Source organism: Callithrix jacchus, chromosome 3, assembly GCF_049354715.1.
Source record: "Callithrix jacchus isolate 240 chromosome 3, calJac240_pri, whole genome shotgun sequence".
Taxonomy (NCBI): Eukaryota; Metazoa; Chordata; class Mammalia; order Primates; family Cebidae; genus Callithrix; species Callithrix jacchus.
The window spans coordinates 28,549,559-28,574,446 of record NC_133504.1 but is presented as its reverse complement, the minus strand read 5'-3'; the positions used below and the strand labels follow the sequence as shown (position 1 = coordinate 28,574,446).

The 24,888-nt window shown below is 44.5% G+C and overlaps 1 protein-coding gene across 9 annotated transcripts in view; it reads right to left on the bottom strand.

The window, feature by feature from the left end:
- Nucleotides 1-24,888, bottom strand: part of LOC144581910 (uncharacterized) — a 110,038-nt gene that overhangs the window by 22,908 nt on the left and 62,242 nt on the right. For 3 of the 9 annotated variants that reach the window (XR_013533328.1, XR_013533327.1, XM_078367815.1), the window contains one exon: nucleotides 290-24,888. This exon is cut by the window's right edge. The exons of 3 other annotated variants lie outside the window; for them this stretch is intronic. The gene's annotated coding sequence lies outside the window, so the exon portion shown is untranslated. The remainder of the gene's footprint in view (nucleotides 1-289) is intronic. 3 more of the 9 variants (XR_013533330.1, XR_013533332.1, XR_013533329.1) reach the window with 2 other exon arrangements.

Genomic DNA, 24,888 nt, shown 5'->3' with positions numbered 1-24,888 from the left:
ATCGCTGCCTTAGTAACTCTCTTATCTTGCTTGGCCTCTAAGGTGTCTCTATTGTTAAAGAGTTTTTGGGCAATCTCCAACAACTGAGTTAAATTCATTCCCTGGAACCCCTCTAATTTTTGCAATTTTTTTTGATGTCTGGGGCAGACTGGGAAATGAAAGCCAGATTGATGGCCTATTGATTCTCCGGGGCCTCAGGGTTAATAGGAGTGTAGGTGTGGTAGGCGTCCTGTAGGCACTCAAGGAAAGTGGCTGGGGACTCTTGTGGACCTTGGGTCATTGCCCCTACCTTGGAGAGGTTGGTAGGTTTCTGGGCTGCCCCGCAACCACCTCTAACAAGTACCGGTGAAAACTTCAAAGCCTGTAGGCCCGCTGAGGTATTTTGGTTGCATTTAGGCCTGGCGGAAGGGAAAATTTTGTTAATCTGTGCTTGGTAGTCCTCTACCGAACCTCCCCCATCCCGATTATTGCTTCATGGGCTTCTTGTCTTATTCTACTCCTCTCCTCTGTGGTGAACAACACCAGGAGTAGCTGCTGACAATCATCCCAGGTTGGATGGTGGGTTTGTAAAACTGACTACAGGAGTCCTGTGAGTGCCTGGGGCTTTTCAGAAAACAGAGGGTGTTGAGCCTTCCAATTACACAAATCTCTAGATGAAAAAGGGATATGAACAAAGAAGGGGTGGCCCCAGCTAATGCCATCATCTGGAGGTGCCTCCTGGAGAGGCAGCAGCTTTGGTGGGTGTGGGGCCCCACTCTGAGTGTGAAGGGCAGACAAGGGCTGATCATTAGTACAGTCCAGAGAGGAGTGTAGGGACCCCGTTCCAAAGAGCTGGGAGTATGGTGGAGGTAACTCTTGGTCTTCCCTAGGGGCTGGAAGAATAGCTGGTGCTGAGGGGCTTTTCCTTGGGCCTGCTAATGTAACCTGAAGTCCTGCCCGTTTTATACATTTTTCAAGCCAAGGAGGAGGGCGCTGGATCAATTCTAGCCATTGATCAATGTATGAAAATTGATTGGGGTGGCCTGGGGACTCTGTCACGATATTCTAGACAGCCTGAATTATCTTGGGGTCGTATGTCCCCGTATCTGGCCAGCCAATCCCAAAGGCTGGCCACTCTACCTCACAGAGGGTCCAAAGCCTCTGTGGGGTTAAGTTAACAACATACTGGCCAGAGAACCCTGTTTTAAAATTTATTGTCATGCCTCAGAGGGGGGAGCTTGGCCAAGACTGTGACGAGCCCATTTTCGCTGTCTTCTTTTGGGCCCCTTGCCTGCTACTCGTGTCCTTCTCTTTCTGTCGTTTAGCCAATTTCGCAGTCTCCAATTCAAATTTGGCCCTCTTTAAAGCAGGTTTTAGCAGGGACTCTGCAGCCAGGTCCTGCAAGGACCAGAAAACTGAATTGGTGGGTCTGTCTCTAGTCCTATTCAAAGGGACAGGTAGTAAGGGCCAGGGCAAGGTGGCAGTCTCTCTCCCCGCAAACTGCAACTGGTGAGAATAAGCACTATGGAGGTTTAGCGCTGCTTAAGCAAAATCTTCCCTTTTATAAATTTTAATGTCCGGTTGCTTCGGAAAGGTTGGGAAGTGACCAAATAGGTGGACCAAGAGGTATACTGGATGCATGTTTTGGACCCACCACACCTGGTAGAGTGTGCAGAAGTACTGCCAGTCAGTTTCAATTGGGTGGTGGCACTCTACCTCCAACCAGAATGGTGCCAATATGGCTCTTTGTGGTGCACTGTCATGCACTGCCTATAACAACATCGAACACTTTCCTGGCGGAATAGGCAGTTACCTTTTTTCCATCTCAGCCTGGAAAAGAGCACCTGTAGACTCTGATCTAGGGCTTTGTTTCCCACAACTCCAAAGAAACTACCTCCAAAGTGTCGAGGACCCAACTGCCTTCCCGATATGGAATCAGGCCCACCACAGGCAAAAGTACTTTTTCCCCAGTGGAGGTGGCTGGGGAAATTTACAGGCCATGATGACCATATCAAGGAAGAGAATAAAGACAACCAGTGTTAAGACTATTTGCCACATGGCAAAGGGAGAGAGAGAGTGAGGCCTCAGTGAGAGAAGATGAGGAGGAGGAAAGGAGAACAGTTATTTCTAGGGGCATGAATCCAGTAAAGGTCCCCTGCAGCCAGTGGTCTGTTACCCACTGTAGAATATCTTCCACTCCAAGGTTGCTGTTAGGCTGCTCTATAGTGACTTTTATTGGGTGAGATGCTCTATAGTGACTGGTGCTAGGTAGAGTGCACTATAGTGACTGTTGTTGGGTAGGTACTTTATAGTGGCTATTGTTGGGTAAGGTGCTCCATAATGACTGTTGCTGGGGAGGGTTCTCTATAGTGACTGTTTTTGGGTGGGGTGCTCTACAGGGACTGTTGCTAAGCAGGGTGCTCTATAATGACTTTTTTTGTGTAGGTGCTTTATAGTGACTGTTTCTGGGTAGGGTGCTCTACAGACTTTCTGGGTAGGGTGCTCTATAATGACTGTTGTCTAGGTGGTCTATAGTGACTGTTGCTGGGTAGGGTGCTCTAGACTTACTGTTGTTGGGTAGGTGCTATATAGTGACTGCTGTTGAGTGGGGCACTCTATTGTGACTGTTGTTGCAGAGGGTGCTTTACAGGGACTGTTGTTGGGTAGGTGGTCTATAGTGACTGTTGCTGGGTAGCATAATCTATAGTGACTTGGGTGGGGTGCTCTATGGTGACTCGCTGCGTAGAGTACTCTCTAGTAATGGTTGCTGGGTAGGTGCTCTGTAGTGACTGTTGCTGGGTAGGGTGCTCTATAGTGACTGATGTTGGGTAGGGTGCTCTATAACTGTTGTGTAGAGTGCTCTATATTTACTGTTGTTGAACAGGTACTCTATAGTGACTGTTGTTAATTAGGGTACTCTATAGTGAATGCTGTAGGGTGGGGTGCCCTACAGTGACTGTGGTTGGGTAGAGTTCTCTATAAGTGACTGATTTTGGGTGGAGTGCTCTGTCGTGACTGCTGATTGGTAGGGTGCTCTGACTGTTGTTGGGTAGGATGCTATATAGTGACTCTTGTGGGCTACAGTGCTCTATGGTGATTGTTTTTGGGAAGAGGGCTCAATGGTGACTGTTGGATAGGTGCTCTATAGTGACTGTTGCTGGGTATATGCTCTATAATGACTGTTGTTGGGTATAGTGCTCAATAGTAACTGTTGCTGGGTAGGTTGGTCTATAGTGACTCCTATTGGGTGAGGTGCTCTATAGTGACTGTTGCTATGTAGAGTGCTCTATAGTGACTGTTGCTAAGTAAGGTACTCTATAGTGACTATTGGGTGGGATTCTCAATAGTGGCTGTTTTTAGGTGTGGTGCTTTATAGTGACTTTTTTGGGTAGGTGCTCTATAATGACTGTTGCTAGGTCAGGTTCTCGATAATTACTTTTGTTGTATGGGGTGCTCTATAGTGACTCTTGCTGGGTAGGGTGCTTTATAATGACTGTTGTGTAGGGGCTCTATAGTGACTGTTTCTGGGTAGGGTACTCTATAGAGACTATTGCTGGGTAGGTGCTTTATAGTGACTGTTCCTGGGTGGAGCACTCTTTAGTGTGTTTGATGAAGTGCTCTATAGTAACTGCTGTTTGGTAAGGTGCTCTATAGAGACTGTTGTTGTTTAGGGTGGTCTAAAGTGACTTGTTGGGTGGAGTGCTCTATACTGTTTTTGTGTCAGATGCTCTATAGTGACTGTTCCTGTTTAGAGTACTGTATAGTGACTGTTTTTGGTTATAGTGCTCTATAGTGACAGTTTTCAGGTAGAGTGCTCTATAGTGACTATTGTTGGTTAGAAGGCTCTATAATGACTGTTGGGTAGGTGCTCTGTAGTTACTCTTGTTTAGTAGGGTGCTATATAGGGAATGTTTTTGGTAGGGGTGCTCTATAGTGACTTTTGTTGGGTAGTGTCCTCTATACGTGACTGCTATGGGGTGGAGTTCTCTATAGTGACTGTTGTTTTGTAGAGTGCTCTATAGTGACTGATGTTGTGTAGAGTGCTTTATATAGACTGTTTTTGGGTAGGGTGCTCTATAATGACTGTTGTTGGATAGGTGCTCTATTGTGACTATTGTTGGGTAAGATACTCTAGTAACTGTTTTTGGGTAGGTGATTTATAGTGACTGTTTTTGTGTAGAGTACTCTATAAGTGAGGGTTGTTGGGTGGAGTGCTCTATATTGAATGTTGTTGGGTAGGGTTCTCTACAGTGACTGCTGTTGGGTTGAGGGTTCTATAGTGACTGTGGTTGGTTAAGGTGCTTCATAATGACTGTTGTGTAGAGTGCTATATAGTGACTGTTCTCGTGTAGGATATTCTTTACTGACTGTTATTGGGTAGAGTGCTCTATAGTGACTCTTGTTGGATAAGGGGTTTTATAGTGACTGTTACTGTGAAGGGGCTCCATAGTGACTGTTTTTCGGTAAAGTGCTCCATAGTGACTTTTGTTGGGTAGGCTTCTACATAGTGACAGTTTTTGGGTAGAGGGCTGTATGGTGACTTTTATTGGGTAAGTGCTCTATGGTGCCTGTTTTTGGGTCAGGTGCTCTATAGTGACTGTTGTTAAGTGGAGTGCTTTATAGTGACTGTTGTTGGATAGCATGCTTTATTGTGACTGTTATTGGGTGGGGTGCTCCATATTGACTTGCTGGGTGGGTCCTATATAATGACTCTTGTTGGGTAGAGTGCTATAGATAGTGACTGTTGATGGGAAGGGTGGTCTTTAGTGTCTGTTGTTGTGTAGAGTGATCTACAGTGACTGTTTTTGATTAAAGGGCTCTATAGTGACTCTTGTTGGGTAGGTCCCCTATAGTGACTGTTGCTGTGTAGGGTGCTCTATAGTGACTGTTGTTTGGTAAGTGCTCTATAGTAACTGTTTTGGGTAGGATGCTCCATAGTGATTGTTGTTGGGTTGAGTGCTCTATAGTAACTGTTGCTAAGTAGGGTGCTCTATAGTGACTATTGTTGCATAGGGTGTTTAATAGTGACTGTTGTTGGGTATGTGCTCTATAGTGACTGTTTCTGGGTAGCGTACTCTATAGTAACTGTTGTGTGAGGTGCCCTATGGTGACTGTTGCTAGGTATAGTACTTTATAGTGACAGTTGTTCGGTAGGTGCTCTATAGTGATGATTACTCGGTAGAGTGCTCTATATTGACAGTTGGATAGGTGTTCTATTTTGACTGTTGCTTGTTGTGGTGCTCTATAATGTGTGCTGTTGGTTAAAGTGCTCTATAAGTGACTGCTGAGTGGTGGAGTTCTCTATAGTGAATGATGTATAGAGTGTTCTGTAGTGACTGTTGTATGGTAGAGTCCTTTGTAGGTTCTGTTGTTTGGTAGGGTGGTTTATAGTGACTGTTGGGTAGGCGTTCTATAGTGACTGTTGTTGGGTAGAATGCTTTATAGTGACTGGTGCTGTGTATGGTGCTCTATAGTAACCATTGTTAGGTAGAGTGTTTTATAGTGACTGCTGTTAAGTATGTGCTCTACAGTGACCATTGTTGGGTTGGTGCTCTATAGTGAGAGTTTTTTGGTAGGTGCTCTATAGTGACTGTTGTTGAGCAGGTACTCTATAGTGACTGATGTTAGGTAGGTTAATCTATAGTGACTTGTTGGGTGGGGTGCTTTATAATGACTGTTGTGTAGAGTGCTATATAGTGACTGTTCTCGTATAGGGTGTTCTTTACTGACTGTTGGGTAGAGTGCTCTCTAGTGACTCTTGTTGGATAACAGGCTCTATAGTGACTGTTGTTGGGTGGGGTGCTCTATACTGACTGTGGTTGGAGTTCTGTATAGGTGACTGTTGGGTGGAGTGCTCTATAGTGACTGTTGTTGGGTAGGGTGCTTTATACTATTTTTGTGTTGAGTGCTCTATGATGACTGTTGGGTAGATGCTCTGAGGTGACTTGATGGGTAGGGTGCTCTATAGTGACTGTTGTGGGGTAGGTGCTGTATAGTGACTGTTGGGTAGGGTGCTCTATAGTGACTGTTGTTGAATAGGGTGCTCAATAGTAACTGTTGCTGGGTAGGTTGCTCTATAATGACTCATTGGTTGAGGTGCTCTATAGTGACTGTTGCTAGGTAGAGTGCTCTATAGTAACTCTTGCTGGGTAGGGTGCTCTATAATGACTATTGTTGGGTAGGTGCTCCATAGTGACTGTTGCTGTGTAGGGTTCTCTATACTGACTGTCATTGGGTCAGGTGATATATAGTGATTGTTGCTGATAGGGTGCTCTATAATGACTTCTGGTGTAGGTGCTCTATAGGGACTGTTGCTGGGTAGAATGCTCTATAGTGACTGTTGTTGGGTAGGTGCTCTATAGTGCCTGTTGTTGGTTGTAGTACTCTTTAGTGACTGTTGTTGCATAGGGTACTTTATAGTGACTTTTGTTAGGTAGGTGCTCTATAGTGACTGTTAGTGGGTAGTGTAATCTATAGTGAATGTTGTTGGGTGGCATGATTTATGGTGACTGTTGCTGGGTAGAGTACTCTTTAGTGATGGTTGATGTTTAGGTGCTCTATAGTGATGATTACTTGGTAGGGGACTCTATAGTGACTGTTGTTTGTTGTGGCGCTCAATAATGACTGTTATTGATTAGAGTGCTCTATAAATGACTGTTGTGATTTGGAGTTCTCTATAGCAACTGTTGTGTAGAGTGTTCTATACTGACTGTTGTTGGCTAGGTTCCTCTGTAGTGACTGTTGTTGGCTAGGTTCCTCTGTAGTGACTATTGTTGGGTAGGGTGCTGTATTGTAACTGTTGTTGGTTAGGTGCTCTATAGTGACTGTTGTTTGGTAGGGTGCTCTATAGTGACTGTTGTAGGGTAGGTACTCTATAGTTCCTGCTATTGGGTGGGGTACTCTTTAGTGACTGTTGTTGTGTAGGGTGCTTTATAGTGAGTTTTGTAGGGTAGCTGCTCTATAGTGACTGCTGTTGGGTTGGTGCTCTATAGTGAATGTTGTTTGGTAGGTGCTCTATACTGACTCTTGTTGCGCAGGTGCTCTATAGTGACTGTTGTTAGGTAGGATTCTCTATAGTAAACGTTGTTGTGTGGGGTGCTCTACAGTGACTGTGGTTATGTAGAGTTCTTTATATTTGACTGTTGTTGGGTGGAGTGCCATACAGAGACTGTTGTTAGGTAGTGTGCTCTATAGTGCCTGTTGTTGGGTATGGTGCTATATAGTGACTCTTGTTGGGTACAGTGCTCTATGGTGACTATTTTTGGGAAGAATGCTCAACGGTGACATTAAGTAGGTGCTCTGTAGTGACTTTTTGGGTAGGGTGCTCCATAGTGACTGTTTTTGGGTAGGTGCTCTATACTGACTCTCGTTGGATCGGTGCTCTCTAGTGACTGTAGGTGGGTACTTGCTGGGTAGGTTGCTCTATAGTTACTCTTATTGGGTGAGTTGCTCTATAGTGACTGTTTATAGGTAGAGTACTCTATAGTGACTGTTGCTGGATAGGGTACTCTATAGTGACTGTTGTTGGGTAGGTTCTCTATAGTGATTATTGTTGGTTGGGGTGCTCTATAGTGGCTGCTGTTGCATAGGGTGCTCTACAATGACTGTGGTTATGTAGGTGCTCTATAGTCTCTGTTGCTGGGTAAGGTGCTCTATAATGACTGTTGTTAAGTAGGTGCTCTATAGTGACTGTTGCTGGTTAGCATGCTCTATAGTGGCTTTTGTCATGTAGATGCTTTATAGTGACTGTTTCTGGGGGGAAATCTATAGTGACTCTTGCCAAGTGTGGTGCTCTCTAGTGACTACTGTTTGGTAGGGTGCTTTATAGTAACTGTTGTTGTGTAGGGTGGTTTATAGTTACTGCTATTGGGTGGATTGCTTTATAGAGACTTGTTAAGTACGGTGCTTTATAGTGACTGTTCCTAGGTAGAGTGCTCTACCGTGACTGTTCTTAGGTATGGTGCTCTATCATGACTGTTGTCGGGTAGAGTGCTCTATAGTGACTATTGTTGGTTAGAGGACTCTATAGTGACTGTTTTTGGGTAGGTACTCTATAGTTTCTCTTGTTGGGTGCTCTATAGTGACTGTTGAGGTGCTCTATAGTGACTTTTGTTGGGTAGAGTGCTCGATAGGTGACTGTTGTTGTGTAGAGTGCTCTATAGTGACTTTTGTTGGGTACAGTGCTGTAGAATGGTGGTTGTTGCAAAGAGGGCTTTATAGTGTCAGTTGTTTGGTAGGTGCTCTATAGTGACTTATGTAGGGAACAGTATAAAGAGTGTTGTTAATAGGGTGCTCTACAATGTCTGTTGTTGGGTTGGGTGCTCTATAATGACTGCTTCTGTGAAAGGTGCTCTGTTGTGACTTTAGGTTAGTGGGTTCTTTACAACGACTGTTGCTGGGTACATGGCTCTGTAGTGACTTGTTTGGTAAGCACTCTATAGTGACTGTTGTTTGGTTGGGTGCTCTATAGTGATTGCTGTTGGGTAGGTGCTCTATGCTGACTGTTGGGTAGGGTGCTCTATAGTGTCTGTTGTTGCATAGGGCGCACTATAGTGACTGTTCTTGGGTAGGTGTTCCATAGTGGGTGTTAGGTATTGTGCTTTATACTGTTTTTTGGTAGAGTGTTCTATAACAAATGTAACCTGGGAGGGTGCTCTATAGTGATTGTTGTCACAACTGCTCTAAATGGACAGTTGTTGGGTAGGGTGCTGTACCGTTACTGTTGTTGGGTAGCGTGCTCTATAGTAACTGTTATTGGGTAGGGTTCTCTATACTGACTATTCCTGGGTAGAGTGCTCTATAGTGAGTGTTGCTGGGTAGGGCGCTCTATAGTGAATGTTGCTGTGTAGAGTGCTCTATAGTGACTGTTTTTGGGTTTGTGCTCTATAGTGGGTGTTGTGGGTAGGTGCTCTATAGTGACTTTTGTTCGGTAGAATGCTCTATCATTACTGTGGTTTTGTAGGGTGCTTTATACTGACTTGCTGGGTAGGGTGCTCTATAGTGACTGGTGTTGGGTAGGTGCTCTATAGTGACTGTTGTTGCATAGTGTGCTCCATAGTGACTGTTGTTCTGTACGGTGGTTTGTAATGACTGTTTCCTGGTAAATTATTCTATAGTAAAAATTGTTGGGGAGGTATTGTATAGTGACGGTTTCTTGGTAGGGGTTCTGTGGTCTATAGTGACTGTTGTTAGGATAGGTGGCCTATAGTGACTGTTGTTGGTTGGGGTGCTCTATAATGACTGTTTATAATGCTTTATAAAAGGCTGTTATTAGGTGGTCTCTATATTGACTGTTGTGTAGAGTGTTCTGCAGTGACTTTTGTTGGGTAGAGTCCTCTGTAGTGACTGTTTTTGGGTACAGTGCTCAATAGTGACTGTTGTTGGGTAGGTGCTCTGTACTGACTCTTGTTGCATAGGGTGCTGTACAGTGACTGTTGTTGGGTATGGTGCTGTATAGTAACTGTTGTTGGGTAGAGTGATCTATATTGAGTGTTGTTGGGTATGTGCTCTGTAGTGACTGTTTAGTTGGTGCTGTATGGTGAATGTTGTTTGGTAGGTTCTCCATAGTGACTGTGGTTGGGCAGGGGCTCCATAGTAACTGTTGCTAGGCAGGGTGCTCTATAGTGACTGTTGTTTGGCAGGTGCTCTATAGTGACTGTTGGGTGGAGTGCTCTATAGTGACTGTTACTGGAGTGCTCTATAGTGACTGTTACTGCATAGACTGCTTTATAGTGACTATTGTTGGGTCAGTGCTCTATAGTAACTGTTGTCGGGTGAAGTGCCCTTTAGTGACTGTTATTGGTAGGGTGCTCTATACTGACTTTGTGAGGTGTGTTCACTGTGCTGTGTGTTAATGGTGAGGGGTGTGCCTGTGTGAGGTGTCTGCATGGCAGAATATGTGAGGCCAGTGTTTGTGTGTGTGAAATGTATTTACTCTTTAGTGTGTGTGGTCATTCGTGTGTCTCTATGAGGTTTATTCAACGTGGAGTGTGTGTGTCATGAGTGGTTTGTGTGTGGTCTGTGCACTATTAACTGTATGTGTGTGGTGACTGATGAGTGATTGTGTGAGTTGTTTGAACTGTGGAGTGGGTGTTTGGTGAGTGTTGTGTGTGTGTGAAATGTGTGTACTGTGAAGTGTTATGTGTGTGGTGAGTGGTGTGTCTGTGTGAGTTCTGTGCACTCTTTTGTGTGTGTGTTGCAAGTCTGTTTAAGAAGTGTACACTGTGAGGTATGTGTGTGGAGCCTGTGTGGTGACTGGTGTGTTTATGTTTGAAGTGTCTCCACTGTGTAGTGTGTGTGTTCTACAGTGTGTTTGTGTGAGGTGTGTGCATTGTTCAGTGTTTGCTGAGTAGTGTCTCTGTTAGGTGTATGTACTGAGTGTGTGAGTGTGGTGAGTGGTCTGTGTCTGAGGTATGTGCACCGTGGATTGTGTGTGGAGTGTGTGGAGTGCATGGTGTTTCTGTGTAAGGTGTGTGCACTGTAGAGTGTGGTGAGTTGTGTTTATGCGTGTAATGTGTGCAATGTGGAGTGTGTGACGAATGGTGTGTGAGGTGTGTGCAATGTCTAGTGTGTGTTCATTTTTGTGTCTGTGACGTTTTTGCACTGTAGATTGTGTGCATGAAGTGTGTCTATTAAGTGGTGTGTCTGTGTGAGGTAGATGCCCAGTGTAATGTGTGTGAAGTGTGTGTAGTGAGTGGTTTGTGTCTTTGTGGAGTGTCGGCACTATGGATTCTGTGTTCAGTGAGTGGTGTGTGTCATTTTGTAGTGCACTGTGTAGTGTGTGTGGTAAATGGCATGCCTGTTTTTGGTGTCTGCACTGTGGACTGTGTGTTTGGTGAATGGTATGTGTTTGTGTGAGGTGCGTGCACTGTGCAGTTTGTGTTTGTGTGATGAGTGGCGTTTGTGTGAGGTGTGTGCACTGTGGAGCTTGTGTGGTCAGTGTGTGTCTGTGTGAGGTGTGTTTACTGAGTAGCATGTGTGGTCAGTCTTGTGTCTGTGTGAGGTGTCTTCACAGTAAAGTGTCGTGAGTAGTGTGTCTGCATGAGGTTTGTGTACTGTGGAGTGTGTGTGTATTGTGAGTACTGTGTCAGTGTGTGCTGTGTGCACTGTAAAGTCTGCATGGTATGTGGTGTGTCTGTGTGAGGTCTGTGCGCAGTGGAGTGTGTTCTACAGTGTTTGTGTGAGGTCTGCACTGTCGAGGGTGTGTGCTGAGTAGTGTGTCTCTGTGAAATGTAAGCACTGAGCATGTGTGTTGAGTTTGTGTGGTGACTGGTGTGTGGCAGTGTCAGGTGTCTGCATTGTGGATAAGCTGTCAGGTGATTGGTGTTTGTGTGATGTGTGTGAATTGTGTGTGTGAAGTTTGTGTGGTCCATGCTGTGTGTCTCTGTGGTGTGTGTACTCTAGGTTGTGTGTGAGTGTAAGTGGTATATGTCTGAGGAATGTGCACTGTGGATTGTGTGTGGAGTGTGTGGAGTGCATGGTCTCCGTGTAAGTGTGCACTGTGAAAAATGTGTGTGGTGAGTTGTGCATATGTGTGAGGTGTGTGCACTGTGGAGTGTGAGTGATGAGTGGTGTTTGTGTTTGGTGTGTGCAATGTGGAGATTGTGTGTTAAGTTTTGTGTCTGTGAGGTTTGGGCTATGTGGAGTGTGTGTGTGAAATGTATTGAGGTGTGAGCCTGTGTGAGGTGTATGCACAGTGGAGTGTGGAGTGTGTGTGGTGAGTTGTGTGTCTGTGTAAAGTGTCTGCACTTTGGATTGTGTGTGCAGTGGGTGGTGTGTAAAGTGAGTGCACTGCATAGTGTGTGTGGTCAGTGGTATGTCTGTGTTTGATGTCTGCACTGTAAATTGTGTGTTTGGTGAGTGGTGTGTCTGTGTGATGTGTGTGCACTGTGTAGTGGTGTATTTTGAATGTGTGTTTGTGATATATTTGTGTACTATGCAGTTTGTGTGTGTGGTGACTGGTCTGTGTCTGTGTGAGGTGTGTGCACTGTGGATGGTGTGTGTGGTCAGTGATGTGTCTTTGTTAGGTGTGTCCACTGAGCAGTGTGTGTTCATGGTGAGTGGTGTGCCTGTGTGAGGTGTCTGCACTGCAGAATGTGTGTGTAGTGAGTGATGTGTGTCTGTGTGAAATGTATTTCTGTGTAGTGTGTGTGGTCAGTCCTGTGTCTATATGAGGTTTCTTCAACGTAGAATGTTTGTGTCGTGAGTTGTGTGTGTGAGGTGTGTGTACTCTGGAGTGTTTGTGTTGTGACTGTGTGTCTGTGTGAGTTGTGTGAACTGTAGAGTGTGTGTTTCGTGAGTGGTGTATGTCTGTGTGAAATGTGCACTGTGGAGTGTTATGTGTGTGGTGAGTGCCTTGTGTGAGCTCTGTGCACTCTTTAATGTGTGAGTGGTGCATGTCTGTTTAAGGTGTGCACACTGTGGCATAAGTGTGTGGAGTGTGTGTGAAGACTGGTGTGTGCCTGTGTGAGGTGTCTGCACCATGGAGTGTGTGTGTGGTGAGTGGTGATTGCCTGTGTGAAATGTGTTCACAAGGTAGTATGCATGTGATGAGTGGTGTCTGTGCTAGGTGTCTGAACTCTGGAGTTTGTGTGAGGCATGGTTTGTGTCTTTGTGATGTGTGCACTGTGCAGAGTGTGTGCGTGTTAAGGGGTATCTGCATGAGGTGTGTGCACACTGAAGTGTGTGTGTGCTGACTGGTGTGTGTCCCTGTGAGGTGTGTGCACTGTGGAGTGTGTGGTGAGTGGTGTTTGTCTGTGTGAAGTTTCTTCACTTTGGATTTTGTGTACATTGAGTGGTGTGTGCCTTTATGGGGTGAGTGTACTCCGTAGTGTGTGTGGCGAGTGGTATGTCTGTGTTAGGTGTCTGCAGTGTGGAGTGTGTGTTTGCTAAGTATTATCTGTGTGTGGTGTGTGCACTGTGGTGTGTGTATATGGTGAGTGGTGTGTGTTTGTGGGAGGTGTTTACACTGTGTAGTTTGTGTGTTTGTGTGGTGTTTTGTGTCTAAGGTGTGTGCACTGTGAAGTGTGTGTGTGTAGTCAGTAGTGTGTCTTTGTGAGGTGTGGTCACTGTGCAGTGTGTGTTTGTGGTGAGTGGTGTGCGTTTGTGACATGCCTGCACTGCAGAATATGCATGTGTGGTGAGTGTTGTGTCTGTGTGAAATGCATTTATTGTGTAGTGTGTGTGCTCAGTCGTGTCTATATGAGGTTTCTTCAATGCAGAGTGTGTGTTGTGAGTGGTGTCTGAGGTGTGCAATGAAGTGTGTTTGTGACTGCTGTGTGTCTGTGAATTGTGTGAACTCTGGAGTGTGTGTTTGGTGAGTGGTGTGTGTCTATGTAAAACGTGTGCACTGTGGAGTGTTGTCTTGTGAGTGGTGTGTCTAAGTTGTGTGCACTGCATAGTATGAGTGTGATGAGTGGTGTGTGTCTGTGAGATGTATGCACAGTGCAGTGTGAGGATGGACTGTGTGGAAATTGGTGTTTGTGTGGAGTGTTGGCACTTTGGATTGTGTGCAGTGGGTGTTGTGTCTGTGTGAGGTGAGTGCAGTTTAGTGTGGTGAGTGGTGTGTGCCTCTGTGATTTGTGTGCACTGTGTAGTATGCATGTGATTAGTGGTGTGCATCTGTGAGATGTGAGTGTAGTGTGAGTGTGCAGTGTGGGTGGTGAGTGGTGTGTCTGGGCAAGGTGTCTGCACTCTAAAGCGTGTGTGTTGCTTGGTGTGTCTTTGTGAGGTGTGTGCACTGTGGAGAGTGTGCGTGTTAAGTGGTGTGTGTCTACATGACATATGTGCACACTGGAGAGTGTGTGTGGAGATTGGTGTGTCCCTGTGAGGTGTTTGCACTGTGTAGTGTATGCTATGTGTGTGCTTGTGTGAGGTGTGCACTCTGCAGTTTGTGTTTGTGTGGTGAGTGGTGTGTGAGCAGTGTTTAATGTGGAGTGTGTGTGGTCAGTGGTGCGTGTCTTTGTGAGAATTGTTCACTGTGCAGTGTGTGTTTGAGGTGAGTGGTGTGCCTGTGTGAGGCGTCCACACTGTGGAATGTCTGTGTGGTGTTGTGTGCCTGTGTGTCTGTTGTTGGGTGAAGTGCTCTATAGTGACTGTTGGCTAGGTGTTATATAGTGACTGTTGCTAGGTAGGTGCTCTGTATTGAGTGTTGCTGGGTCGTGTGCTCTATAGTGACTGTTCTTGCATAAGGTGTTCTAATAATGACTGTTGTGTAGAGTGCTTTATCATGACTTTTGCTGAGCAGAAAGCTCTAAAATGACTGTTTTTGTGTAGGTCCTCCCTATTGAGTGTTGTTGGGTAGGGTACTCTATAGTCACTGGTGTTGGGTATGTGCATTATAGTCACTGTTGTTGGGTGTGTGCTCTATAGTGACTGTTGTTTGGTTCAGTGCTCTATACTGACTGTTGTGTAAGGTGCTCTATTGTCACTCTTGCTGGGTAGGGTGCTCTATAGTGACTGTTGTTGGGTAGGGTCCTCTATTGCTACCGTTGCTGAGCAGAGTAACCTATAGTGACTGTTGTGGGTTGTTGCTCTATAGTGACTGTTGCTGGGAATTGTGCTCTATAATGGCTGTCGTGGGTGGGATGCTCAATAGTGACTGTTGCTGGGTAGAGTACACCATACTAACTGATGTTGGGTATGTGCTCTATAGTGATTTTCTAAGTAGGGTGCTCTATAGTGGCTGTTGTTGGGTAGGTGCTCTATAGTGACTGTTGTTGGATGGGATGTTCTATGCTGACTGTTTTTTGGTACAGTACTATATAGGTGACTGTTGCTAGGAGAAGTGCTTTATACTGACTGTTGCTGTGTAGGGTTCTCTATAGTGACTGTTGTTGGGTACAGTGCTCTATAATGAATACTGCTGGGAAGAGTGCTCTATAGTGACTTGTTGGTAGGGTGCTCTATAATTATTGTTGCTGGGTAGGGTGCTCTATACTGACTGTTGTTGGCTAAGGTTCTCTAAAGTGATTCTTACTGAGTAGAGAGCTCTATAGTGACTATGGCTGGGTAGGGTCATCCATAGTGACTGTTGTTGGGTAGGGGCTCTATATTGTCTGTTGCTGCGTAGGGTGCTCTATAGTGACTTTATGGGTAGGTACTGTATAGTGACTGTTGGTGGGGTGTTCTAAACTGACGGTTGTTGGGTAGGTGCTCTGTAGTGACTGCTGCTTGGTACGAAGCTCTATAGACTTGTTGGGTAGAGTGCTCTACAGTGACTGTTGTTGGGTAGGTGCTCCATAATGACTGCTGTTGGGTACAGTGCTCTATACCGACTGTTTTTAAACAGGGTGCTCTATACTGACTGTTGTGTAGGGTGTTCTACAGTGACACTAGCTGGAAAGAGTGCTCTATAGTGACATTTGTTGGGTAGGGTGCTCTATACTGACTGTTGTTGAAAAGGGTGATCTATGCTGTTGTTGGGTGGGGTGCTCAGTACTGACTGTTGCAGGGTCAGGTGCTCTTTTGTGACTGTTAAGTAAAGTGTTCTAGATAGTGACTGCTGTTTGGTAAGTGCTCTATAGTGACTGTTTCTGCTGGGGTGCTCTACAGTGACTGTTGCTGTGTGAAGTGATCTATAGCGACTGTTGCTGGATAGAGTGCTTTATAGTAACTGTTTTTGGGTAGGTACTCTATAGTGACTATTGATGATTAGGGTGCTCTATATTGACTGTTTTCAGTTAGGTGCTCTAAAGTTACTGTTGTTGGATGGGGTGCTCTATAGGTGAAAGTTGTTTGCTGAAGTGTTCTATAGTGACTATTTTTGTGTAGAGTGTCCTATAGTGACTGTTTTTGTGTAGAGTGCTCTATAGTGACTGTAGTTGGGTACAGTGCTTTATAATGACTGTTGTTTTGTAGCGTACAGTATACTGACTGTTGTTGAGTAGCTGGTCTACATTAACTGTTGTTGGGTAGAGTGCTCTATAGTGGCTGTTTTAAGGAAGAGTACTTTATAGTGACTGTTGTTGGGTAGGGTGCTCTAGGTGGTGACTATTGTTGAATAGAGTGTTCAAGAGTGACTGTTTTCAGGTAGAGTGCTCTATACTGACTGTTGTTGGGCCAAGGGCCCTATACTGACAGTTGTTTGATAGAGTGCTGTATAGTGACAGTTGTTGGGTAGAGGGTTCTATAGTGTCTGTTGTTGGGTAGGTGCTCTACAGTGGCTGTTGTTGGGTAGGGTGCTCTATAGTGACTGTTGTTGCGTAGAGTGCTCTTATGGTGACTTTTGTTGGGTGGAGTGCTGTATAGTGACTGTTGTTTTGTAGAATGCTGTATAGTGACTTGTTGGGAAGGTGCTCTATAGCGACTGTTGTTAAGTAGGCTCCTCTATACTGACTGTTGATGGGTCGAGTGCTCTATCATGACTGTTGCTGGGTATGGTGCTCTATAGTGACTGTTGCTGGGTAGAATGCTGTATAGTGACTGTTGTTGTGTAGGGTTATTTATAGTGACTGCTGTTTAGGGTGCTCTATAGTGACTATTGTTGGGTAGAGGGCTCTACAGTGACTGATGTTGGGTAAAGTGCTGTATAGTGACTGTTGTTGAGTAGGTGCTCTATAGTGACTGTTGTTGGGTAAGCTCCTCTATACTGTTGATTGGTCTAGTGCTCTATAGTGACTGTTGCTAGGTTGAGTGCTCTATAATGACTGTTGCTGGGTAGGGTGCTCTATAGTGACTGTTACTTGGTGGGGTGCTCTATAGGGACAGTTGTTGGGTAAAGTGCTCTATAGTGACTTTTGATGGGTACAATGATCTTTAGTGACTGCTGTTGATGGGTTCTCTATAGTGACTGTTGTTGGGTAGAGTGCTCTATAATGACGTACTGCATAGGGTGCTGTATACTGACTGTTGCTTTGTAGGGTGCTTCATACTGACACTTACTTGGTAGGCGCTCTAAACTGACTGTTGTTGGGTGGGGTGCTCAATACTGACTGTTGCAGGGTGGGGTGCTCTATAGTCACTGTTGTTGGGTAGGGTGCTCTATGGTGACTTGGGTAGAATGCTTTATAGTGACTTTCTGCTAGGGTGCTCTATAGTGACTTGCTGGGTGAAGTGCTCTATAGAGACTGTTGCTGAGTAGAGTGATCTATAGTGACTGTTGTTCGGTAGGTACTTTATAGTGGCTCTTGTTGGGTAGGTTGCTCTATAGTGACTGGTAGAATGCTCTATAGTGACTGTTGTGGGGTTGGTGCTGTATAGTGACTGTTTTTGGGTAGAGTACTCTATAGTGACTGTTGTAGGGTAGGTGGTCAATAGTGACTGCTGTTTGGTAGAGTGCGCTATATTGGCTGTTTTGAGGAAGAGAGCTTCATAGTGTCTGCTGTTGGGTAGGTACTCTATGGTGACTGTTGTTGGGTAGATGACCTATTGTCACTGTTGTTGGGTAGGTTGCTCTAGAGTGACTGTTGTTGGAAAGAAAGCTCTATACTGATTGTTGGGTAAAGTAATCTAGTGGCTGCTCTTGGGTAGAGTGCTCTATAGTAACTTGTTGGGTACGGTGCTCTATAGTGACTCTTCTTGGGTAAAGTGCTCTATAGTGACTGTTCCTGGGTAGGGTGCTCTATAGTGACTGTTGGTTAGGAGCTGTATAGAGACTTTTGTTGGGTATGGTTCTCTATACTGACTGTTGTTGGCTAGGTGCTCTATAGTGACTGTTAGCTAGTTGCTCTATAGTGACTGTTGTGTAGGTGCTCTATAGTGACTTTTGTTTGCTAGGGTGCTCTATAGCGACTGTTGTGTAAAGTGCTCTATAGTGAGTGTTGGGTGGCATGCTGTATAGTGACTGTTGGGTAGGGTGCTCTATAGTGACTGTTGGGTAGGGTGCTTTATAGTGAATGTTGTTGGGTAGGTGCTCTACAGTGTCTGGTACCAGGTAGGGGGCTCTATAGTGACTGCTGTTGGGTAGGTGCTGTATAGTGACTGTTGTTGGATAGAGTGCTCTATAATGACTGCTGTTTGGTAGGGTGTTCTATAATGACTGTTGCTGGGTATGGTGCTCTATAGCTACTGTTTTTAGGTAGCATGCTCTATAGTGACTGTTGCTGGGTAGCATGCTGTATACTGACTTTTTTTGGTGAAATGGTCTACAGTGACTCTTGCTGGGTACCTGCTTTATAATGACTGTTGTTTGTTTGGGTGCTTTATAGGGACTGTTGCTGGGTAGAGTGCTCTAAACATGACTATTGATCAGTGGAGTTCTTTATAGTGACCATTGTTTAGTGCTCTATAGTAACTGGTACTCTATACGTGACTTGTTGGGCAGAGTGCTCTATAGTAACGGTTGTTTGGTAGGTGCTCTATAGTGACTGTTTTTGTGTAGGTGCTTTATAGTGACAATTGGGCAGGTGCTCTATAGTGACTGTTGTTGGGTAGGTGCTCTACAGACTGGTAGGGTGCTCTATAGTGGCTGTTTATGGCAGGCTGATCTATCGCGAATGTTGTTGGGTAGGGAGCTCCATAGTAACTATTGCTGGGTCGGGTGCTCTATAGTGAATGTTGCTAGGTGATGTGCTGCATAGTGACTGTTGCTGGGTAAAGTGCTCTATAGTGACTGCTTTTGAGTAGAGGGCTTTATAGTGACTGTTGTTGGATAGGTGCTCTATAGTGACTGTTGCTGGGGAGCATGTTCTATAGTGACTATTGTTCGGTGGGATGGCCTATAGAGACTCTTGTTGGGTAGGTGCTTTATAGTGATTGTTTTTGGTTGGGGTGCTCCATAGTGACTGTTGCTGGGTAGAGTGCTTTAAACGTGACTATTGTTGGGTGGAGTTCTTTATAATGACTGTTTAGAGTGCTCTATAGTTGACTGTTGTTGGGTAGGTGCTCTATAGTGACTATTGTTTGGTGGAGTGCTTTATAGTGACTTGTTTGGTAGGGTGCTTTATAGTGACTGTTGATGGTATGGTGATCTATAGTGAATGTTCTTGGGTAGCGTGCTCTATAGTGACTGTTACTAGGTGGGGTGCTGTATAGTGACTGTTGCTGCTTAGAGGGCTCTATAGTGACTGTTGTTGGGTAGATGGCTCTACAGCGACTGTTGTTGGGTAGGTGCTCTACCATGACTGTTGTTGGGTAGGGGGCTCTAGATAATGACTGTTTTTGTGTAGGGTGCTCTACAGTGTCCCTTTTTGGTACAGTGCTCTATAGTGACTCTTTGGGTAGAGGAATCTATAGTGACTGTTGTTGGGTAGGTAATTGTAGTGACTATTTTTGTGTAAGTGCTTTATAGTGACTGTTGTTGGGTAAAGTGCTCTATAGTGACTGTGGTTGGGGGTAAGGTGCTCTATACTGTTGATGGGTAGGTGCTCTATAGTGACTGCTGTAAGGCAGGTGCTCTATAGTGTCTATTGTTGGATACAATGCTGTTTGGTGACTTTTGCTGGGTAGGGTGCTGTACAGTAACTGTTGTTGGGTAGGTGCTATATAGTGTTTTGGGGTAGGTGCTCTATAGTGACTGTTGTTGAGTCAGTGCTCTATACTATTTTTGAGTAGGGTGCTGTATAGTTACTAATGTTGAATGAAGTACACTATAGAGACTGCTGTTGGGTAGCATGCTCTATAATGACTGTTACTGGGTATGGTGCTCTATAGTGACTCTTGTTAAGTAGAGTGCTCTATAGTGACCCTAGCTGGGTAGGGTGCTCTATAGTGACTGTTCCTGGTTAGGGTGCTGTATAGAAACTGTTGTACAGGGTGCTCTATAGTGACTGCTATTTTGATAGGGTGTTCAATAGTGACTGTTGATGGGTAGCGTGCTCTATACTGAGTTTTGTTCGGTGGGATGGTTTATAGTGACTCTTGTTGGATAGGTGCTTTATAGTGTATGTTGTTTGGGGTGATCTATACTGACTGTTGCTGGGTAGAGTGCTATAAAAGTGACTACTGTTAAGTAAGGTTCTCTAAAGTGACTGTTGTTTAGAGTGCTTCATAGTGACTGTTGTTGGCTAGAGTGCTCGATACATGACTGTTGTTGGGTAGAGTGCTCTATAGTGACTGTTGTTTGGCAGGTGCTCTATAGTGACTTGTTGGGTAGGTGCAGTATAGTGACTGTTGTTTAGCAGGGTGCTCTATAGTGACTTGATGGTAGTGTGATCTACAGTGAATGTTGCTGTGTAGGCTGCTCTTTAGTGACTGTTGCTGGGTCAGGTGCTCTATAGTGACTGTTGCTAGGTGGGGTGCTGTATACGGACTGTTTTTGGGTGAAGTGCTGTATACTGACTATTGTTGGGTAAAATGTTCGATAAGGACTGTTGAGTATGGTGCTCTATAGTGACTGTTAAGTAGAGTGTTCTATAGTGACGCTAGCCAGGTAGGGTGCTCTGTAGTGACTGTTGCTGTTTAGGGTGCTGTATAGGGACTCTTGTTGCACAGGGTGTTCTACAGTGATTGCTTTTAGGTAGGGTGATCTGTAGTGACTGTTTGACAGGTGCTCTATAGTGACTGTTGTTGGTTGGAGTGCTCTATAGTGACTCTTGTTGGGTAGGGTGCTGTACAGTGACTTTTGTTGGGTAGGGTGCTATATAGTGACTCTTGTTGGGTATCATGTTCTATAGTGTGTTTTTGGGTAGAGTGACTGTTTTGGGGTAGGTGCTCTATATTGACTCCTGTTTGGTAGAGTGTTCTACAGTGACTGTTGATGGGTCGGGTGCTCTATAGTGACTGTTGCTAGTTGGGGTGCTGAATACTGACTATTGCTGAATTGAGTGCTCTATGGTGACTGTTGTTGGGTAGGTACTATATAGTGACTTGCTGAGTAGAGGGCTCTACAGTGACTCTTGTTGGGTAGGTGCTCTACCATGACTGTTGTTGGGTAGGGCGCTCTAGATAATGACTGTTTTTCGGTAGGGGGCTCTATGGTGACTCTTAAGTAGAGTGATCTATAGTGACTATTTTTGGGAAGAGGGCTCTATTGTGACTTGTTGGGTAGGTGCTCTATAGTGACAGTTTTTGTGCAGGTGCTCTATACTGACTTGTTGGGTGGGATCCTTTATACTGACTGTTGTTGAGTAGGTGTTCTGTAGTGTCTGTTGTTGCGTAGGTGCTCTATAGTGACTGTTGGGTAGGGTGATCTATAGGGTCCCTTGTTGCATAAGGTGCTTTATAGTGACTGGTGTTGCATAAAGTGCTCTATAGTGTCTTTAGTTGTGTAGGAAGCTTAATAGTGTCAATTGTTTTGTAAGTTTTCCATAGTTCCAGTTGTTGTGAGGAGTGATCTATAGTGACTGTTGTTGCGTAGGGTTATTTATAATGACTGATGTTGGGTAGGATGCTTTAGAGTGTGTGTTGTTGGGTAGGTGCTCTACAGTGTATCTTGTTGGGGAGTGTGCTGTATAGTGACTGTTGTTGAATAGGGTGCTCTATAGTGACTGTTGTTGGGTAGAGTCCTCTATAGTGACTTTTATTGGGTAGGATGTTCTATAGTGACTGTTTTTGGGTAGAGTGCTCTATAGTGAATATTGTTGCTTAGTGTGCTCCACAGTGAATGTTGTTAAGTAGAGAGCTTTATAGTGACTGTTCAGTAGCTGCTCTATATGGACTGTTGTTGCGTAGGGTGCTCTATACCAACATTGGTTGAGTAGATGCTCTATAATAACTCTTGTTTTGTAGGTTGTTTATAGTGACTGCTTTGTGTAGTATGCTCTATAATGACTTTTGTTGGGTGTGGTGCTCTATAGTGACTATCCTTGGGTAGAGTGCTCTATAAATGACTGTTTTTGGGTCATGTGCTCTATACTGATTGTTGTGTACAGTGTTCTATAGTGACTGTTTTTGGGTAGAGTGCTCAACAGTGACTGTTGTCGGGGAGCTTGCTCTATACTGACTGTTGTTAGATAGGTCATCTACAGTGACTGTTGTTTTGTAGGGTGCTCTATAGTGACTGTTTTTGGGTATGTGCTTTACAGTGACTGTTGTTGGTTAAGGTGCTCTATAGTAACTGTTGTTTGATAGTGTGCGCTATAGTGACTGTTCTTTGGTGGAGTGCTCTATAGTGTCTTGTTGAGTGAGGTGCTCAATACTGACTGTTGCTAAGTAGGGTGCTCTATAGTTACTGCTTTTTGGTAGTGTTCTAGATAGTGACTTGTTGGGTATGTGCTCATAGTGATTGTTGTTTTGTAGGGTGCTCTATAGCGACTTTAATTGGTGGGGTGCTCTATAACAACTATTGTTAAGTAGGTGCTTTATAGTGAATGCTCTTGTGTGGGGTTCTCTATAGTGACTGTTGTTGGGTAGACTGCTCTATAAGGGACTGTTGTTGGATGGAGTGTTCTATAATGACTATTTTGTAGAGTGCTCTATAGTGACTCTTCTTCAGTTGAGTGCTCTGTAGTGACTGTTGTTGGGTAGGGTCTTCTATAGTGACTGTTTTTAAGTAGGGGGCTCTAGATACTGATTGTATTGGGTGCTCTATACTGACTCTTGTTGGGTAGAATGCTCTATAGTGACTGCTGTTGTGTGGAGTTTTCTATAGTGACTGTTGATGGGTGGAGGGCTCTATAAGTGACTGTTGTTGAGTGGAGTGTTGTACAGTGACTGTTTTGTAGACTGCTCCATAGTGACTGTTGTTAGGTACAGGGCTCTGTAATGACTATTGATGGGTAGGTGCTCTATAGTGACTGTTGTTGAATATTGTGCTCTATACTCACTGTTGTTGAGTACATTGTTTTTAGTGATTGTTTTTGGGTAGAGTGCTCTATAGTGATTTGTTGGGTATGTGCTGTATAGTGATTGTTTTTGGGTAAATGCTCTATAGTGACTGTTGTTGGGTAGGTTGCACGATAGTGACTGTTGAATATGGTGCTCCATAGTGACTGTTGTTGGGTAGAGTTCTGTATGACTGTTGTTAGGTAGGTGCTCTATAGTGACTGGTAGTTGGTAGGTGCTCTGTTGTGACTGTTTTTGGGTGGAGTGCTCTATAGTGACTTGTTCTGCAGAGTGCTCTATAGTGACTGTTGTGTAGAGTGCTGTATAGTGACTTTTCTTGGGTAGGGTGTTCTATAATGACAGTTGGGTAAAATGCTGTATAGTGACTTTTTCTGGTTAGGGTGTTCTATAGTGACTGTTGCCGAGTAGGGTGCTCTAGAGTGACTGTTGTTGGGTAGTGTTCTCTATAGTCACTGTTGCTGCATAGGGTGCTCTATGTTCACTGTTGCTGTATAGCCTACTCCATAGTGAGGATTGTTGGATAGGGTGCTCTATATTGACTGTTTATGGTAGGGAGTTCTCTAGTGACTATTGAAAAGGTACTCTTTTGTGACTTGCTGTGTAGGGTGCTCTATAGTGACTGGGCATGTTGCTCTATAGTGAATGTTGCTGGGTATAGTCCTTTACAGTGACTTGTTGAGTAGCTTGCTCTATCCTGACTGTTGTTTGGTAGGTAATCTATAGTGACTGTTGTTGGGTATGGTGCTCTATTGTGACTGTTGTTGGGTAGAATGCTCCATAGTGACTGTTGTTGGGTAGAGTGCTCCATAGTGCCTGTTGTTGGGTAGGTGACCTATACTTACTGTTGTTGGGTAGGTGCTTTATGTTGACTGTTGTTGATTAGTGTGTTGTATAGTAACTGCGGTTGGGCAGGGTGAGCTTCAGTGAATATTGTTGGGTGGAGTGCTCTATAGTGTCTGTTGTTGGGTGGGGTGCTTAATACTGACTGTTGCTGGATGAAGTGTTCTATCATGACTGTTGTTGATTAGAGTACTCTATATAGTGACTGTTCTTGGTTAAGTGCTCTATAGTGCCTGTTGTTGGGTACGGTGCTCTACAGTGACTGTTGCTGGGTAGCGTGCTCTATATTTACTGTTGCTGTGAAGAATGCACTATTGTGACTGTTTTTCGGTAAGGTGCTCTATAGTGACTGTTGTTCGATAGGGTGTTCTATATTGACTATTGTTGGGTAGGTGCTCTATGATGACTGTTGCTGGGTAGGGTGTTCTATACTGACAGTTCTGTTCAGGGATGTATAAGTGACTGTTTTTGGGTGGAGTGCTATATAGAGACTGTTGCTAAATAGGTGCTTTACAGTGACTGTTTTTCGGCAGGGTCCTCTATAGTGTCTGTTGTTGGGTATGTGCTCTATAGTACCCTACTCAACAACAGTATCTGCAGAGGGCTTACCCAACAGTCACTAGAGGGAACTCTACCAAAGAATATTCAGTATAGTGCACCATACCCAACAATAGACTATATGGCATTCTACTGAAGAACAGTCACTATGGAGCACCTACCCAGCAACAGTCACTATAAAGTACCCTAGCCAACAAGTCACTATAGCGTACCTCCCCAACAGTCAATATAAAGCACCGTACCCAACAACACTCAATATTGAGCACCTACCCAACAACCGTCATTATAGAGCACCCTACTGAACAGTCACTATAGAGCATACCAGCCAACAACAGTCATTATAGAGTACTTACCAAACAATAGTCACTATAGAGCACTCCACCTAGTAACAGTCAGTATACAGCACCTCATCCAACAACAGTCACTATAGAGCACAGTATAAAGCAACAGTCGCTTTAGAGCACCTCCACAACAACAGACACAATAGAGCACCTACACAACAACAGTAACTATAGAGCACCCTATGCAAAAGCAGTCACTATAGAACACTCTACACAAAAATAGTCACTATGGGACACCCAACCAAAAACATTCAATATAGAGAATGCTACTCAATAACAGTCACTATAGAGTACCTACCCAAGAACAGTAACTAAGGAGCACCCTACCCAAACACAGTCACTCTAAAGAACCTAACCAACAACAGTCACTATAAAGCACTATAACCAACAGTCACTATAGAGCACTCTCCAAAATAGTCACTGTGAAACACTCCACTCAACAGTCACCTATAGAGCACCCTACTCAGCAACAGTCATTTTAGAGCACCCTAACCAACAACAGTCACAA